The 19,332-nt window shown below is 41.3% G+C and overlaps 1 long non-coding RNA gene across 2 annotated transcripts in view; it reads left to right on the forward strand.

The window, feature by feature from the left end:
- The first annotated feature begins 7,728 nt into the window (after nt 1–7,728).
- The window catches only part of LOC137228596 (uncharacterized), a 114,854-nt gene continuing 103,250 nt past the window's right edge, over nt 7,729–19,332 (forward strand). For both annotated transcript variants that reach the window (XR_010945311.1, XR_010945312.1), the window contains exons 1-3: nt 7,729–8,312; nt 9,360–9,482; nt 12,050–12,273. This is a non-coding gene — a long non-coding RNA (uncharacterized lncRNA). The remainder of the gene's footprint in view (nt 8,313–9,359; nt 9,483–12,049; nt 12,274–19,332) is intronic.

Below are 19,332 nucleotides of genomic sequence, written 5' to 3' on the forward strand. Positions count from 1 at the left end.
CAAGAGCAAACACTTCTTTTTTTTTTTAACATCTTTATTAGAGTATGATTGCTTTACAATGGTGTGTTAGTTTCTGCTTTATAACAAAGTGAATCAGTTATACATACACATATATCCCCATATCTCCTCCATCTTGCATCTCCCTTCCACCATCCCTATCCTACCCCTCTAGGTGGTCAAAAAGCACCGAGCTGATCTCCCTGTGCTATGTGGCTGCTTCCCACTAGCTATTGGTTTTACATTTGGTAGTGTATATATGTTCATGCCACTCTCTCACTTTGTCCCAGTTTACCCTTCCCCCTCCCCATGTCCTCAAGTCCATTCTCTAGTAGGTCTGCGTCTTTATTCCCATCCTGCCCCTAGCTTCTACATGACCTTTTTTTAAAAAAAACTTTTTTAGATTCCAAATATATGTATTAGCATACGGTATTTGTTTTTCTCTTTCTGACTTACTTCACTCTGTATGACAGTCTCTAGGTCCATCCACCTCACTACAAACAACTCAGTTTCGTTTCTTTTTATGGCTGAGTAATATTCCATTGTATATATGTGCCACATCTTCTTTATCCATTCATCTGTCGATGGACTCTTAGGTTACTTCCATGTCCAGGTTATTGTAAATAGAGCTGCAGTGAACACTGCAGTACATGACTCTTTTTGAATTATGGTTTTCTCAGGGTATATGCCCAGTAGTGGGATTGCTGGGTCATATGGTAGTTCTATTTTTAGTTTTTTAAGTTACCTCCATACTGTTCTCCATAGTGGCTGTATCAATTTACATTCCCACCAACAGTGCAAGAGTGTTCCCATTTCTCCACACACTCTACAACATTTGTTGTTTGTAGATTTTTAGATGATGGCCATTCTGACTGGTGTGATATGATATCTAATTGTAGTTTTGATTTGCATTTCTCTAATGATTAGTGATGTTGAACATTCTTTCATGTGTTTGTTGGCAATCTGTATAGCTTCTTTGGAGAAATGTCTATTTAGGTCTTCTGCCTATTTTTGGATTGGGTTGTTTGTTGTTTTGCTATTGAGCTGCACGAGGTGCTTGTAAATTTTGGAGATTAATCCTTTGTCAGTTGCTTCATTTGCAAATACTTTCTCCCATTCTGAGGGTTGTTTTTTCGTCTTGTTTATGGTTTCCTTTGCTGTGCAAAAGCTTTTAAGTTTCATTCAGTCCCATTTGTTCATTTTTGTTTTTATTTCCATTTCTCTAGGAGGTGGATCAAAAAGGATCTTGCTGTGATTTATGTCATAGAGTATTCTGCCTATGTTTTCCTCTAAGAGTTTTATAGTGTATGGCCTTACATTTAGTTCTTTAATCCATTTTGAGTTTATTTTTGTGTATGGTGTTAGGGAATGTTCTAATTTCATTCTTTTTTTAAAAAATTATTTTATTTATATTTTATACAGCAGGTTCTTATTAGTCATCAATTCTATACACATCAGTGTATACATGTCAATCCCAATCACCCAATTCATCACACCACCACCCCCAACCCCCGCGGCTTTCCCCCCTTGGTGTCCATATGTTTGTTCTCTACATCTATGTCTCAACTTCTGCCCTGCAAACCATTTCATCTGTACCATTTTTCTAGGTTCCACATACATGCATTAATATACGATATTTATTTTTCTCTTTCTGACTTATTTCACTGTGTATAACAGTCTCTAGATCCATCCACGTCTCAACAAATGACCCAATTTCATTCCTTTTTATGGCTGAGTAATATTCCATTGTATATATGTACCACATCTTCTTTATCCATTCGTCTGTTGATGGGCATTTAGGTTGCTTCCATGACCTGGCTATTGTAAATAGTGCTGCAATGAACATTGGGGTGCATGTGTCTCTTTGAATTATAGTTTTCTCTGGGTATATGCCCAGAAGTGGGATTCCTGGATCATATGGTAATTCTATTTTTGGTTTTTTAAGGAACCTCCATACTGTTCTCCATAGTGGCTGTATGAATTTACATTCCCACCAACAGTGCAAGAGGGTTCCCTTTTCTCCACACCCACTCAAGCATTTGTTGTTTGTAGATTTTCTGATGATGCCCATTCTAACTGGTGTGAGGTGATACCTCATTGTAGTTTTGATTTAATTTCTCTAATAATTAGTGATGTTGAGCAGCTTTTCATGGGCTTATTGGCCATCTGTATGTCTTCTTGGAGAAATGTCTATTTAGGTCGTCTGCCCAATTTTGGATTGGGTTGTTTGTTTTTTTTTAATATTGAGCTGCATGAGCTGTTTATATATTTTGGAGATTAATCCTTTGTCCGTTGATTCATTTGCAAATATTTCCTTCCCTTCAAAGGGTTGTCTTTTTGTCTTGTTTATGGTTTCCTTTGCTGTGCAAAAGCTTTTAAGTTTCATTAGGTCCCATTTGTTTATTTTTGTTTTTATTTCCATTACTCTAGGAGGTGGATCAAAAAAGATCTTGCTGTGATTTATGTCAAAGAGTGTTCTTCCTATGTTTTCTTCTAAGGGTTTTATAGTGTCTGCTCTTACATTTACGTCTGTAATCCATTTTGAGTTTATTCTTGTGTATGCTGTTAGAGAGTGTTCTAATTTCATTCTTGTAGCTGTCCAATTTTACCAGCACCACTTATTGAAGAGACTGTCTTTTCTCCACTATATATCCTTTCCTCCTTTGTCATAGAATAGTTGACCATAGGTGCGTGGGTTTATCTCTGGGCTTTCTATCTTGTTCCAGTGATCTATGTTTCTGTTTTTGTGCCAGTACCATATTGTCTTGATTACTGTAGCTTTGTAGTATAGTCTAAAGTCAGGGAGTCTGATTCCTCCAGCTCTGTTTTATTCCCTCAAGACTGCTTTGGCTATTCGGGATCTTTTGTGTCTCCATACAAATTTTAAGTTTTTTTGTTGTAGTTCTGTAAAAAATGCCATTGGTAATTTGATAGGGATTGCACTGAATCTGTAGATTGCTTTGGGTAATATAGTCATTTTCACAATATTGATTCTTACAATCCAAGAACATGGCATATCTCTCCATCTGTTGGTATCATCTTTAATTTCTTTCATCAGTGTCTTATAGCTTTCTGCATACAGGTCTTTTGTCTCCTTAGGTAGGTTTGTTCCTAGGTATTTTATTCTTTTTGTTGCAGTGGTAAATGGGAGTGTTTCCTTAATTTCTCTTTCAGATTTTTCATCATTAGTGTATAGGAATGCAAGAGATTTCTATGCATTAATTTTGTATCCTGCAACTTTACCAAATTCATTGATTAGCTCTAGTAGTTTTCTGGTGGCATCTTTAGGTTTCTCTATGTATAGTGTCATGTCATCTGCAAACAGTGACAGTTTTACTTCTTCTTTTCCAATTTGTATTCCTTTTATTTCTTTTCCTTCTCTGATTGCTGTGGCTAGGATTTCCAAAACTATGTTGAATAATAGTGGTGAGAGTGGACATCCTTGTCTTGTTCCTGATCTTAGAGGAAATGCTTTCAGTTTTTCACCATTGAGAATGATGTTTGCTGTGGGTTTGTCATATATGGGCTTTATTATGTTGAGGAAATTTCCCTCTATGCCCACTTTCTGGAGAGTTTTTATCATAAATGGGTGTTGAATTTTGTCAAAAGCTTTTTCTGCATCTATTGAGATGATCATATGGTTTTTATTCTTCAATTTGTTAATATGGTGTATCACATTGATTGATTTGCATATATTGAAGAATCCTTGCATTCCTGGGATAAACCCCACTTGATCATGGTGTATGATCCTTCTAATGTGCTGTTGGATTCTCTTTGCTAATATTTTGTTGAGGATTTTTGTATCTGTGTTCATCAGCGATACTGGCCTATAGTTTTCTTTCTTTGTGACCTCTTTGGTTTTGGTATCAGGGTGATGGTGGCCTCATAGAATGAGTTTGGGAGTGTTCCTCCCTCTGCTATATTTTGGAAGAGTTTGAGAAGGATAGGTGTTAGCTCTTCTAAATGTTTGATAGAATTCACCTGTGAAGCCATCTGGTCCTGGACTTTTGTATGTTGGAAGACTTTTAATCACAGTTTCAATTTCAGTTCTTGTGATTGGTCTATTCATATTTCCTATTTCTTCCTGGTTCAGTTTCAGAAGGTTGTGCTTTTCTAAGAATTTATCCATTTCTTCCAGGTTGTCCATTTTATTGGCATATAGTTGCTTATAGTAATCTCTCCTGATCGTTTGTATTTCTGCAGTGTCAGTTGTTACTTTTTGTTTTCATTTCTAATTCTATTGATTTGAGTCTTCTCCCTTTTTTTCTTGAAGAGTCTGGTTAATGGTTTATCATTTTGTTTATCTTCTCAAAGAACCAGCTTTTAGTTGTTTTTGATGTTTGCTATTGTTTCCTTCATTTCTTATTCATTTATTTCTGATCCGATCTTTATGATTTCTTTCCTTCTGCTAACTTTGGGGTTTTTTTATTCTTCTTTCTCTAATTGCTTTAGGTGTAAGGTTAGGTTGTTTATTTGAGATGTTTCTTGTTTCTTAAGGTAGGATTGTATTGCTTTAAACTTCCCTCTTAGAACTGCTTTTGCTGCATCCAATAGGTTTTGGGTCATTGTGTTTTCATTGTTATTTGTTGCTAGGTATTTTTTGGTTTCTCTTTGATTTCTTCAGTGATCTCTTGGTTATTTAGTAGTGTATTGTTTAGCCTCCATGTGTTTGTATTTTTTACAGATTTTTTCCTGTAGTCGATATCTAGTCTCGTAGCGTTGTGTTCGGTAAAGATACTCGATACGATTTCAATTTTCTTAAATTTACCAAGGCTTGATTTGTGACCCAAGATATGATCTATCCTGGAGAATGTTCCATGAGCACTTTAGAATAAAGTGTATTCTGTTGTTTTTGGATGGAATGTCCTATAAATATCAATTAAGTCCATCTTGTTTAATGTATCATTTAAAGCTTGTGTTTCCTTATTTATTTTGATTTTGGATGATCTGTCCATTGGTGAAAGTGAGGTGTTAAAGTCCCCTACTATGATTGTGTTACTGTCGATTTCCCCTTTTATGGCTGTTAGTATTTGCCTTATGTATTAAGGTGGTCCTATTTTGGGTGCATAGATATTTATAATTGTTATATCTTCTTCCTGGTTTGATCCCTTGATCATTATGTAATGTCCTTGTCTCTTATAATAGTCTTTATTTTAATGTCTATTTTGTCTGATAGGAGAATTGCTACTCCAGCTTTCTTTTGATTTCCATTTGTGTGGAATATCTTTTTCCATCCCCTCACTTTCAGTCTGTATGTGTCCCTATGTCTGAAGTTGGTCTCTTGTAGACAGCATATATACGGGTCTTATTTTTGGATCCATTCAGCCAGTCTGTGTCTTTTGTTTGGAGCATGTAATCCATTTACATTTAAGGTAGTTATCGATATGTATGTTCTTATTACTATTTTCTTAATTGTTTTGGGTTTGTTTTGTAAGTCTTTTCGTTCTCTTGTGTTTCCTGCCTAGAGAAGTTCCTTTAGCATTTTTTGTTAAACTGGTTTAGTGCTTCTGAATTCTCTTAACTTTTGCTTATCTGTAAAGGTTTTAACTTCTCTGTTGAGTCTGTATGATGTCATCGCTGGGTAGAGTAATCTTGGTTGTAGGCTTTTCTTTTTCATCACTTTAAATATGTCCTGCCACTCCCTTCTGGTTTGCAGACCTAATGCTGAGAGATCAGCTGTTCACCTTATGGGGATTCCCTTGTATGTTATTTGTTGTTTTTCCCTTGCTACTTCTAATATTTTTTCTTTTTATTTAATTTTTGATAGTTTGATTAATATGTGTCTTGGTGTGTTTCTCCTTGGATTTATCCTGTATGGGACTCTCTTTACTTCCTGGACTTGATTAACTATTTCCTCTCCCATATTAGGGAAGTTTTCAACTATAACCTCTTTAAATATTTTCTCAGTCTCCTTCTTTTTCTCTTCTTCTTCTGGGACCCCTATAATTCGAATGTTGGTTCATTTAATATTATCCCAGAGGTCTCTGAGACTGTCCTCAATTCTTTTCGTTCTGTTTTCTTTATTCTGCTCTGCAGTAGTTATTTCCACTATTTTATCTTCCAGGTCACTTATCCATTCTAATGCCTCAGTTATTCTGCTATTGATTCTTTCTAGAGAATTTTTAATTTCATTTATTGGGTTGTTCATCATTGTTTGTTTGCTCTTTAGTTCTTCTACGTCCTTGTTAAATGTTTATTGTATTTTCTCCATTCTATTTCCAAGATTTTGGATCATCATTACTATCATTATTCTGAATTCTTTTTCAGGTAGACTGCCTATTTCCTGTTCATTTGTTTAGTCTGGTGGGTTTTTACCCTGCTCCTTCATCTGCTGTGTGTTTCTGTGTCTTCTCATTTTGCTTAGCTTACTCTGTTTGTGGTCTCCTTTTCGCAGCCTGCAGGTTTATAGTTTCTGTTGTTTTTGGTGTCTGTCCCCAGTTGCTAAGTTTGGTTCAGTGGGTTGTGTAGACTTCCTGGTGGAGGGGACTAGTGCCCGTGTTCTGGTGGATGAGGCTGGATCTTGTCTTTCTGGTGGGGAGGTCTGTGTCTCGTAGTGTGTTTTGGGGTATCTGTGATCATATGATTTTAGGCAGCCTCTCTGCTAATGGGTTGTGTTGTGTTCCTGTCTTACTAGTTGTTTGGCATAGGGTGTGCAGCACTGTAGCTTACTGGTTGTTGAGTGGAGCTGGGTCTTGGTGTTGAGATGGAGATCTCTGGGAGAGCTTTCACCGTTTGATATTATGTTGAGCTGTGAGGTCTCTGGTGGACCAATATCCTGAACTCAGCTCTCCCACCACAGAGACACAGGCGTGACTCCTGGCTGGAGCACCAAGACCCTGTCATCCACATGGCTCAGAATAAAAGGGAGAAAGAAAGAAGGAAGGAAGGAAGGAAAGAAAGAAAGAAAGAAAGGAGGGAGGGAGGGAGGAAGGAAGGAAGAAAGGAAGAAAAAAGAGAGAGAGAGAGAGAGGGACGGAGGGAGGGAGGGAGGGAGGAAGAAAGAAAAAGGAAATACAATAAAATAAAATAGTTATTAAAATAAAAGATAGTAAATATTATTAAAAACAAAAAATAATTTTAAGTAATAAAAAAAGAAAAATAAGAGAGCAATCAAATCAAAACATCCACCAATGATAAGAAGTGCTAAAAACTATACTAAAAAAAAACAAAAACCGGAGAGACAGAACCGTAGGACAAATGGTAAAAGCAAAGCTATACAGAGAAAATCACACACAGAATACACATACACACTAACAAAAAAGAGAAAAAGGAAAAAAATATATATATATTGTTGCTCCCAAAGTACAGTGCCTCAATTTGGGATGATTCGTTGTCTATTCAGGTATTCCAGAGATGCAGGGTGCATCAAGTTGATTGTGGAGGTTTAATCCGCTGCTCCTGAGGCTGCTGGGAGAGATTTCCCTTTCTCTTCTTTGTTCGCACAGCTCCCGGGGTTCAGCTTTGGATTTGGCCCCGCTTCTGCATGTAGGTCGCCTGAGGGCGTCTGTTCTTTGCCCAGACAGGACGGGGTTAAAGGAGCAGCTGCTTCGGGGGCTCTGGCTCACTCAGGCCGGGGGGAGGGAGTAGCACGGAGGCGGGGCGAGCCTGCGGCGGCAGAGGCCGGCATGACATTGCACCAGCCTGAGGCGCGCCGTGCTTTCTCCCGGGAAGTTGTCCCTGGGTCACAGGACCTGACTGTGGCACGCTGCACAGGCTTCTGGGAGGGGAGGTGTGGAGAGTGACCTGTGCTCACACACAGGCTTCTTGGTGGCGGCAGCGGCAGCCTTAGAGTTTCATGCCCGTCTCTGGTGTTCTGATAGCCGCGGCTCGCGCCCGTCTCTGGAGCTCCTTTAAGTGGCGCTCTTAAATCCCCTCTCCTCGCGCACCAGGAAACAAAGAGGCAAGAAAAAGTCTCTTGCCTCTTTGGCAGCTCCCGACTTTTCCCCGGACTCCCTCCCGGCCAGCCGTGGCGCACTAGCGCCTTCAGGCTGTGTTCACGCAGCCAACCCCAGTCCTCTCCCGGCAATCCGACCAAAGCCCGAGCCTCAACTCCCAGCCCCGCCCTCCCCGGCGGGTGAGCAAACAAGCTTCTCGGGCTGGTGAGTGCTGGTCGGCCCTGACCCTCTGTGCTGGAATCTCTCTGCTTTGCCCTCCGCACCCCTGTTGCTGTGCTCTCCTCCGTGGCTCCGAAGATTTCCCCCTCCGCCACCCGCCGTCTCCGCCCGTGAAGGGGCTTCTAGTGTGTGGACACCTTCCTCTTTCACAGCTCCCTCCCACAGGTGCAGGTTCCGTCCCTATGCTTTTGCCCTACCCAGGTACGTGGGGTGTTTCTTGCCTTTTGGGAGGTCTGAGGTCTTCTGCCAGCGTTCAGTAGGTGTTCTGTAGGAGTTGTTCCACATGTAGATGTATTTCTGATGTATTTGTGGGGAGTAAGGTGATCTCCGTGTCTAACTCTTCCGCCATCTTGAAGCTCCTCCTGCAAACACTTCTTAATACAAATAATTTTAAAATAATTTAGTCATATTGTGGAAATAAGGAATCTTGGGCAAAGAGACTAAAATTTCAGGAAGTAAAATGAGTTGGCAATTTGTGCGTGTGTGTGTGTGTGTGTGTGTGTGTGTGTGTGTGTGTTTGGTCAGTTGATCTTTCCTGTCTGAGGTATTTAGTTAGGATAGGAATAGCAGTACGAAAGTATTCTGGGCTGCTCTCAATGACTTAATCAGCAGATAACTAATTAGACTGCAGTTGGAGAGTGAAAACAATATATATCTGGAAAGTTGTAGCTTAAGATGCAGGCCAAATGGGCCATCCTGATGATGAACATTGTTGGAATTCTGCGCAGTGGCTATCACTTCTCAGTGGGTCACCTCTGATTACACCAGCCTCCTTGCTGGGCTTGGCACACGTGCCAGGCAAGCTTCCACCTCAGGGCTCTTCGCACTTGCTTTTCTCAATGCCTTTAATACTCCTCCCCAGATGTCTGCCTGACTTTCTCCCTCACCTCTGCAGGTCTCTGCTTATAGCAGAAGGGTCTTATATAGACCCTTCTCAATGAGGCCTTTTCTGACTCTTCTATTTAAGATGACACCATTGCCCACGCTCCACTCCCTATTCTTCTTTCCTACTGACTTTTTTTTCTGTAGTACTTATTACCGTCAAGTGCATGGTATATGTTCTCTCATTCGTTTATTTTCTGTCTTTCCCATTGGAATGTAGATTCCTGAGGGCTGGATTTTTGTTTGTTTTGTCCTATGTTCTACCTCTAGCCCTTAGGATAATTCCTGACACACAGTAGAGGCTCAATACATATATGTTGAATGAATGGTTACTTTACATGCTCTCTCTCTCTCTTATTTTAATAGAACCCAGCTGGAGATGGAGACGCTAAGGCATGGAGAGGCCAAGTACCTGTCCACAGTCACAGAAGCTAATAAGTGGTAGAGAGGGGATTTGAATCTGGCCTCTGATTTCTCCCTGAGCCCCAGGTTTGTATATGACTGCCTGCCTGGTGAAATGGTAGTGACACCATATGAAACTTACGTGCTTGTGGTATCAGAAAGATCTTTGCTCCTGAAACCTTTGAAATTTCCTGATAATAGGGGTAATAGGAGGGTCTTTTGTTGAAATGAGGCAACTCTACCCCAATCTCCAGTGAGGGAAGAGGGGCTAGAGATTGAGTTGATGATCATCAATGGTCAGTGATTTAATCAGTTGTGCCTACATAATCAAACCTGCACAAAAACTCCTCAGTGGAGTTCACAGAGCTTCTGAGTTGGTAAACACATGCATGTGCTGGGAGAGTGGTGCATCCCAACTCCATGAGGACATAAGCTCCTGGGACCCTTCTGAACCTCACCCTGGGTGCCTCCTCGTCTGGCTGCTTATTTGTACCCTTTGTAGTAAGTTGTAAATGTAAGTAAAGTGGCTTCCTGGGTTCTGTGAGCTGTTCTAGCAAATTATGGAACCTGAGGAGGGGGTTGTGGGAACCCTGATTTATAGCTGGTTGGTCAGAAGTATAGGTGACTTGATACTTGTAATTGGCCTCTGAAGTGAAGGCAGTCTTGTAAGACTGAGTCCTTAAACCCGTGGAGTCTGATGCTAACTCCAGGTAATTTGTGTCAGAATTAAATTGAATTGTGGGACATCTAGTTGGTATGGGGCAATTGAGAGTAGTGTTGTAAAAGAAACCACATAGTTTGTGTCAGAAATAAAAAAAAACCACTCAGTATCCAAGACAGAACTGTGGATTCTCAGTCATACCCCCTCGATTCTTCCCTGTTTCAGAAAATGCCACTTCCACCCACCCAGTTGCTCAAGCCAAAAACATTGGAGCCATTCACAAGTTCTTCCTTTCATGCATTCCCTCCATTTGATCCACCAAGACGTTTGGCCAATTATACTTCCAAAATAATCCCCAATCCAGACACCTCTTCCCAACACTGCCCCTGGTACAAACTGCCATCATCTGGCATCTGGATTATTCCAGTAGTCTCCTAAATCGGTCTCTCTGCCTCCTCAATTGCCCTTGTAATTCATTCTCTACATCACAGAATGAAAATGGCAAGACGCTGTGCATTACGCATGCTGGCAAGGTGAACAGGACTCCTACTTTCATGGTGCAGTTCCTTGGATGCTCTTAACACATCCTTCATGGTGTTGCTTTCTCTGCAAGGACATCATTATTCCAACTTCTAACTTTTGATGGTATCTAACTCTAGGCTGCTGAGTAAATTTTCAGGACTTCTAGCCAAACTGTCCTTTTTAGATGAGCCCTGTGCCTTGTTAACTTTGGAGGGTCTTATCGCATTTCTGTTACAAACCCCTAAGGACTGACTGGCTAACCCTTGTGTGGACAGGGCCAGTGCCTTTAGTGGAGTAGGGAATATTTTGATTAGTAATTAAACATTTCAGTTTTTTTCTTTAACTTTATTACTTTGGTATTATGGGGCTAGAAGTAAGTGCGTGGCATGATGGAGATTGGGGAAGGATGTGGAGAAGAGAAGAAAATAAATTCTTCTCCATAAAGAAGGATGGGATTTGGGGTAAGAGGCTGGCTTGGGCATGGCTTTATTCTTTGATGCAGAGTGCTCACGAGTGGCTGGTGAATGTCATTTGTGCATGGGCTCTCACGGCTGGAGTGGGAACTCCTGTGGGGCAGATTTTCCAAAGCACTTTCATAGTTGCCTAGTTCTTCACAGGCCTGGCCCATCATGTGAAGATGGACTCTTTAGTACATCTGCTGAAAAGGGCAGCAGCCCAGATAGGCTTTCGTTTATTGGGTGGCTTACCTGGGTCTGGTAAATCACCGCTAGCTCACTTAACTGACCCTGGAGAGGTAAAATCAGTGGTTCTCAAGCCTGGATGCACATTAGAATCATTTAGGGAGCTTTGGAAAATATCCATCTCAAGAGAATCAGATTGAATTGGTCTGGGTAGACCTGGGACTCAGTACTTTTAAAAATTTCCCCAGATGATTGTGATATGCAGTGAGGGGTGAGGACTACTGGTCTAAGCAGTGTTTCTCAAATGTGTCTGATGGTTAGAATTACCAGTAGAATTACCAGAGAATGCCTGTTAAAAATCCAAATTCCCAGACCCTTCCTTGGTGACTCAGATCCTGCATGTGGAGCATAGAAATCCGAATGTTTGGTAGGAGCCCCAGGTGGGTAAGTGCTACATTTGTGAGTTCCTAATAGGAGGAAGCTTCAGAGTCCTTGGGTTTGGCTCACAGAGCCGTTTTGAAATTTCAATGCTTCTTTGCTGAAAATAGGTTTTGAAGGATGACGCTTTGTTAAATTTATTAAATTTATGTTTGGAGATGGTATATGTACAGATCACTTATGTGGTCTGGTTGTATCCTTGTTAGCATGTGGAAGTAAATATTTCTAGATGCAGGGCTGTGATAGGTGTGAAAATGGCTCCCTAAAAGCTATCCACATCCTAATCCCTGGAACCTGAAGTGTTTACTTTATTGGGAAAAAGGGTCTTTGCAGATGTGATTTAAATTAAGGGTCTTGAGACAAAGAGATTATTTTGAATTATGCCATCACAGATGTCCTTATAAGAGACAGAGCAGAATGAGATCTGACATACACATTGAAGAGAAAGCAATGAGAAGACGGAGGAAGAGATTGGACACAGCCAAGGAAACCAGCAGCCACCAGAAGATAGAAGAGGCAAGGAACGGATTCTTCCAACAAGTATCTGGAGGGAGTGTGGTCCTGCCAACACCCTGATTTCAGCCCAGTGATACAGGGACATCTGGCCTCCAGAACTGTGAGAAATTAAATTTCTATTGTTTCCAGCAACCAAATTTGTGATAATCTGTTATAACAGCCAAAGGAAACTAACACATTAGGGCTTCTTAAAATTTACAGTGCATGTGAAAACCCTAGGAAATGGGGTATAACTGGAAATCTTATTCAGTGGGTCTAGGGTGCTGCCTTAGATGTGCCTGCATTTCTAAGAAGGCTCCCAGCTGATGCTGATGCTGCAGATCTTTGGGTCACTCTTTGAGGAGCAGGTTTAAGAGGGTAAATGTAGAATAGAGATGGCCATGAACGTGTTTATTGAAGAGAGAAAGCAGGCAGTTTTATGAAGGTTTTCTAAGCCCATTCTTGTAATGTCTTACTTCTCCAATCTGTCGTATTTTCACTGACAAAGGGAGGGTCAGAATCAAGCAGCTGCCCAGATAATTGAGATAAAAATTAACAAGACCATTGCCTTGTTTCCCACTCAGGCATAGAAGACCTGGCTAAAAATGGTGTGTGACCATTTTTTTTTTAAACATCTTTATTGGAGTATAATTGCTTTACAATGGTGTGTTAGTTTCAGCTTTATAACACGGTGAATCAGCTATACATATACATTATCCCCATACCTCCTCCATCTTCCATCTCCCTTCCGCCCTCTGTATCCCACTCCGCTAGGTGGTCACAAAGCACCGAGCTGATCTCCTTGTGCTATGTGGCTGCTTCCCATTAGCTATCTATTTTACTTCCCTCTTAGAACTGCTTTTGCTGCATCCCATAGGTTTTGGGTCATCGTGTTTTTATTGTCATTTGTTTCTAGGTATTTGTTGATTTCCTTGGTGATCTCTTGGTTATTTAGTAGTGTATTGTTTAGCCTCCATGTGTTTGTATTTTTTAAATATTTTTCCTGTAGTTGATATCTAGTCTCATAGCGTTGTGTTCAGAAAAGATACTTGATACGATTTCAGTTTTCTTAAATTTACCAGGCCTGATTTGTGACCCAAGATATGATCTATCCTGGAGAATCTTCCATGAGCACTTGAGAAGAAAGTGTATTCTGTTGTTTTTGGATGGAATGTCCTATAAATATCAATTAAGTCCATCTTGTTTAATGTATCATTGAAAGCTTGTGTTTCCATATTTATTTTGATTTGGGATGATCTGTCCATTGGTGAAAGTGAGGTGTTAAAGTGCCCTACTATGATTGTGTTACTGTCGATTTCCCCTTTTATGGCTGTTAGTATTTGCCTTATGTATTGAGGTGCTCTATGTTGGGTGCATAGATATTTACAATTGTTATATCTTCTTCTTAGATTGATCCCTTGATCATTGTGTAATGTGCTTCTTTGTCTCTTGTACTAGTCTTTATTTTAAAGTCTATTTTGTCTGTGAGGAGACTTGCTACTCCCGCTTTCTTTTGATTTCCATTTGCATGGAATATCTTTTTCCATCCCCTCACTTTCAGTCTGTATGTGTCCCTAGGTCTGAAGTGGGTCTCTTGTAGACAGCATATATACAGGTCTTGTTTTTGGATCCTTTCAGCCAGCCTGCGTCTTTTGTTTGGAGCATTTAATCCATTAACATTTAAGGTAGTTATCGATATGTATGTTCCTATTACCATTTTCTTAATAGTTTTGGGTTTGTTATTGTAGGTCTTCTCCTTCTCTTGTGTTTCTTGCCTAGAGAAGCTCCTTTAGCATTTGTTTTAAATAAAGCTGGTTTGATGGTGCTTGGTGCTGAATTCTCTTAGCTCTTGCTTGTCTGTAAAGGTTTTAATTTCTCTGTTGAATCTGAATGAGATTCTTGCTGGGTAGAGTAATCTTGATTGTAAATTTTTGTCTTGCATCACTTAAAATATGTCCTGCCACTCCCTTCTGGCTTACAGACTTTCTGCTGAAAGATCAGCTGTTAACCTTATGGGGATTCCCTTGTATGTTATTTGTTGTTTTTCCCTTGCTGCTTTTAATATTTTTTCTTTGTATTTAATTTTTGATAATTTGATTAATATGTGCCTTGGTGTTTTTCTCCTTGGATTTATCCTGTATGGGACTCTCTGTGCTTCCTGGACTTGATTAACTATTTCCTTTCCCATATTAGGGAAGTTTTCAACTATAATCTCTTCAAGTATTTTCTCAGTCCCTTTCTTTTTCTCTTCTTCTGAGACCCCTATAATTCGAATGTTGGTGCATTTAATGTTGTCCTAGAGGTGTGAGACTGTCCTAAATTCTTTTCATTCTTTTTTCTTTTTTCTGCTCTGTGGTAGTTATTTCCACTATTTTGTTTTCCAGGTCACTTATGTGTTTTTCTGCCTCAATTATTCTGCTATTGATTCCTTCTAGAGAATTTTAAATTTCAATTATTTTGTTGTTTGTCATTGTTTGTTTGCTCTTTAGTTCTTCTACGTCCTTGTTAAATGTTTATTGTATTTTCTCCATTCTATTTCCAAGATTGTGGATCATCTTTACTATCATACTCTGAATTCTTTTTCTGTTAGACTGCCCATTTCCTGTTCATTTATTTGGTCTGGTGGGTTTTTACCTTGCTCCCTCATCTGCTGTGTGTTTCTCTGTCTTCTCATTTTGCTTAACTTACTGTGTTTGGGGTCTCCTTTCTGCAGCCTGCAGGTTTGTAGTTCCCATCGTTTTTGGTGTCTTCCCCCAGAGGCTTAGCTTGGTTTTGTGGGTTGTGTAGGCTTCTTGGTGGAAGGGTTTGGTACCTGTTTTCTGGTAGATGGGGCTGGATGTTGTCTTTCTGGTGTGCAGGACTGCATCCGGTGGTGTGTTTCGGGGTGTCTGTGACCTTATTATGATTTTAGGCAGCCTCTCTGCTAACAGGTGAGGTTGTGTTCCTGTCTTGGTAGTTGTTTGGCATAGGATGTTCAGCACTGTAGCTTGCTGGTCGTTGAGTGGAGCTGGGTCTTAGCATTGAGATGGAGATCTGGGAGAGCTTTTGCCATTTGATATTACATGGAGCTGTGAGGTCTCTGGTGGACCAATGTCCTGAACTTGGCTCTCCTACCTCAGAGGCACAGACCTGACACCTGGCCAGGGCATGAAGACCCTGTCAGTCACACAGCTCAGAAGAAAAGAGAGGAAAAAAGAAAGACAGAAAGAAAGAATAAAATAAAATAATTAAAATAAAAAATATTATTAAAAATAAAAAAATTAAAAAGTACTAAAAAAAAAAGACAGAAAGAAAGAAGAGAGCAACCAAACTAAAAAACAAATCAACCAATGGGTACCAGCACTAAAAACTATACTAAAAACAAACAAATAAAAACAAACCAGACAGACAGAACCCTAGGACAAATGGCAAAAGCAGACAAAACAGACAAAATCACACAAAGAAGCATACACATACACACTCACAACAAGGGAAAAAGGAAAAATATATATATATCTATATATATATAAAAAAAGGAAGAGAGCAACCAAATCAATAAACAAGTTGTTCCACATGATAAGAAACTCTAAATACTAAACTAAGATAAACATAAAAGCAAAAACAAATTAGATGCAGAAAGCAAAATGCAAGTCTACAGTTGCTCCCAAAGTCCACTGCCTCAATTTTGGGATGATTCATTGTCTATTCAGGTATTCCAGAGATGCAGGGTACATCAAGTTGATTGTGGAGATTTAAACCGCTGCTCCTGAGGCTGCTGGGAGAGATTTCCCTTTCTCTTCTTTGTTCGCACAGCTCCTGGTGTTCATCTTTGGATTTGGCCCCGCCTCTGCATGTAGGTCGCCTGAGGGTGTCTGTTCCTGCCCAGACAGGTGGGGGTTAAAAGCACAGCTAATTAGGGGGCTCTGGATCACTCAGGCCAAGGGGAGGGAGGGGTACAGAATGCAGGGCAAGCCTTCGGTGGTAGAGGCTGGAGTGATGTTGCAACAGCCTGAGGTGCGCCATGTGTTCTCCTGGGGCAGTTGTCCCTGGATCACGGGACCCTGGCAGTGGCGGGCTGCACAGGCTCCCAGGAGGGGAGGTGTGGATAGTGACCTGTGCTCGCACACAGGCTTCTTGGTGGCTACAGCAGCAGCCTTAGCGTTTCATGCCCGTCTCTGGTGTCTGTGCTGGTAGCCGTGGCTTGCGCCCATCTCTGGAGCTCGTTTAAGTGGTGCTCTGAATCCCTTCTCCTCGCGCACCCTGAAACAATGGTCTCTTGCCTCTTATGCTGTTCCAGACTTTCTCCTGGACTTCCTCCTGGCTAGCTGTGGCACTAGTGCCCTTCAGGCTGTGTTCACGCAGCCAACCCCAGTCATCTCCCTGGGACCTGACATCAGAAGCCCATGCCTCAGCTCCCAGCTCCCGCCCCCCCACAACCCCTCACAAGTGAGCAGACAAGCCTCTCGGGCTGGTGAGTGCTGGTCTGCAGCGATCGTCTGTGTGGGAATCTCTCCGTTTTGCTGTCTGCACCCCTGTTACTTCTCTCCTATGTGGCTCCAAAGCTCCCCACCTGCCCACCCGCCATCTCCACCAGTGAAGGGGCTTCCTCGTGTGTGGAAACTTTTCCTCCTTCACAGCTCCCTCCCAGAGGTGCAGGTCCCATCCCTATTCTTTTGTGTTTGTTTTTTCTTTTTTCTTTTGCTCTACCTGGGTACGTGGGGAGTTTCTTGCCTTTTGGGAAATCTGAGGTCTTCTGCCAGCATTCAGTAGTGTTCTGTAGGAGTCATTCCACATGTAGATGTATTTCTGATGTATTTGTGGGGAGGAAGGTGATATCCACATCTTATTCTCTGCCATCTTGAAGGTCTCTGTCCCTAGTGTTTTTGGAGGTGACACTGTTTTTGGAAATTTGATTTTGTGCTCTCTCTTCTTTCTTCTTTATCATCCCCCTCCAGAAAACCTTGAGAGTGCACAGTGGCATTTTATGTTTTAAAAAAATTGTGGCAAAATATACATAACATAATATTTATTTATTTGAAAACTTTTTAAAGTGCACAATTCATTAGCATTAAGCACATTCTCACTGTTAGGCAACCATCATCGTTATCCATTTCTAGAACTTTTTCATAATTCCAAGCAGAAACTTTCTGCCCATTGAACGATAACTTTCCATTCCCTCTCCTCCTAACCACTGGTAACCAATATTCTACTTCTCTCTTTATGAATTTGCTTATTGTAGGTACCTAATATAAGTGGAATCATACAATATTTGTCCTTTTGTGTCTGACTTACTTCACTTAGCATAATGTCCTCAAGATTCATCCATGTTGTAGCAAGTATCAGAATTTCATTCTTTTTGTAGTTAAATAATATTCCACTGTATTCATAAACCACATTTTATTTATCCATTCATGTGTTGGTAGCCATTTGGGTCATTTCCACCTTTTGGTGACTGTGAATAAGCATTCTCTCTTTTAAGTTAAGATTAATTTTAATTGTGGTAACACGATTCTTGAGAATTCCTGCCTTTCCTTTCAAGATAATGAAAGAATTCGCATGAAAACAGGGTTGGGAATCATTAAAATAGGACATGTGCCTTCTTTATCTTTATCTGTATTAGGGTGAGGAAGTCTTAATGAGTAGGCTTTGCCAGCAACAGGAACTGGGAGCAGATACTTGGAGGTGGAGAAGGACAAATAACCATGGGCAAAACTGCCCTTAGACCTGAGCTATTGGGCTGCTGCCCTGGGCCTGTGCTTTAGAGACCCCACTCTGACCCTCTTGCAACTTTTCTCCCTGAACGTATAAATGGATGTGCCCACCTAGAGCATGCCCCTTTTATAGACCTTGTTGTAGTATCTGAGACCCCAAATTCCCTGCCTCTAGAGGTCCTGAGCTCACTTCCAGGGTTTCTTCTCTGTGTTTGACCCATGCTGCTGGTACCTGCAGTACTGGTCCTAGGGCTGAAGGTAGCCAAGGGGCACTTTGCCCTTTAGGGGTGGTGGTGGGTGGTGGCTGCAAGACAGAGCCCTGAATGGGGCTCACAAGGAAGATGGGCCTCACTGTGGGTTTGCGGCAATGCTGCCTATTTTTGTGTGTGTGTGTGTGTGTGTGGTTTTTTTTTTTGCGGTACGCGGGCCTCTCACTGTTGTGGCCTCTCCCGTTGCGGAGCACAGGCTCCAGATGCGCAGGCTCAGTGGCCATGGCTCACAGGCCCAGCAACTCTGTGGCATGTGGGATCTTCCCGGACCGGGGCATGAACCCGTGTCCCCTGGATCGGCAGGCGGCCTCTCAACCACTGCGCCACCAGGGAAGCCCAGTGCTGCCTATGTTTAAGGTCATTTTAGGTCTTGCAGAGTCTCAGAACATTTGATAGGGTATTGAATATGATTGGCGAAGGAGATTGTGCAGAGGCACAATTGTGAAATAGATAAAAGTATTTAGCCTACGTATACTTTAGGGTCAGAAGATTGTCCACACCCACTTCATTTGACAGATGAGAAAATCAAGGACCACATAGGTGAAGGTCTTAAAATTCTTATGAATAGTCACTGGCAGAGGCAGGGTTTGAAACTTGCAGCTTTTCCATCCTGTCTAGTCTCACACGGTGGAGACTTCCCCCTCCGGTTGCTGTGATAGTGATTTAAAGGCCTAGTGTAAAATTTGAGTCCTGACTCATTATCTTGGAATGTAGAGTCAAGAGATTTTGGTCTTAAAGTGGCCTGTTTCCTAACAAGAAGCTGGAATTTGAGAAAGGGCCAACAATTTTAGACCATGGTCTCCTCATTATTTTAAATGGGGATAGTCCTACCTGCTCTGCTTACAATCTGTTCACACATCTGTTATGAAAATCAAATGGTTTGAAAACATATGAAATGGCATATACATCCAAGATGTTAAGGAGAATGTGAGCAATGGTGGGGGATAAATTCTTGCAGTCCTTTGGTTTGGAAGTATTGTACAATGCAGGTCATCTTTCTCCATCCTTCCCCTCATTTCGCTTTCTATCCTTTCTTTGTCATCTCAGTAGGGAAGGGTTTCTTGTGGGAGCTACCTGTGCTGGACTGGAACGGACAGAGCCTCTACTAAGAAGTCTGGCTGAACTGGGGCAAGCTGACAAGGCAGCCTGACAAATGCATCTTGATGTCTCAATCCACTGACAGTATGCCAAAGGCAGCAGGCCGGGTGATTGTCAATGACA

This window comes from Pseudorca crassidens, chromosome 8, assembly GCF_039906515.1.
Source record: "Pseudorca crassidens isolate mPseCra1 chromosome 8, mPseCra1.hap1, whole genome shotgun sequence".
NCBI classification, from domain to species: domain Eukaryota; kingdom Metazoa; phylum Chordata; class Mammalia; order Artiodactyla; family Delphinidae; genus Pseudorca; species Pseudorca crassidens.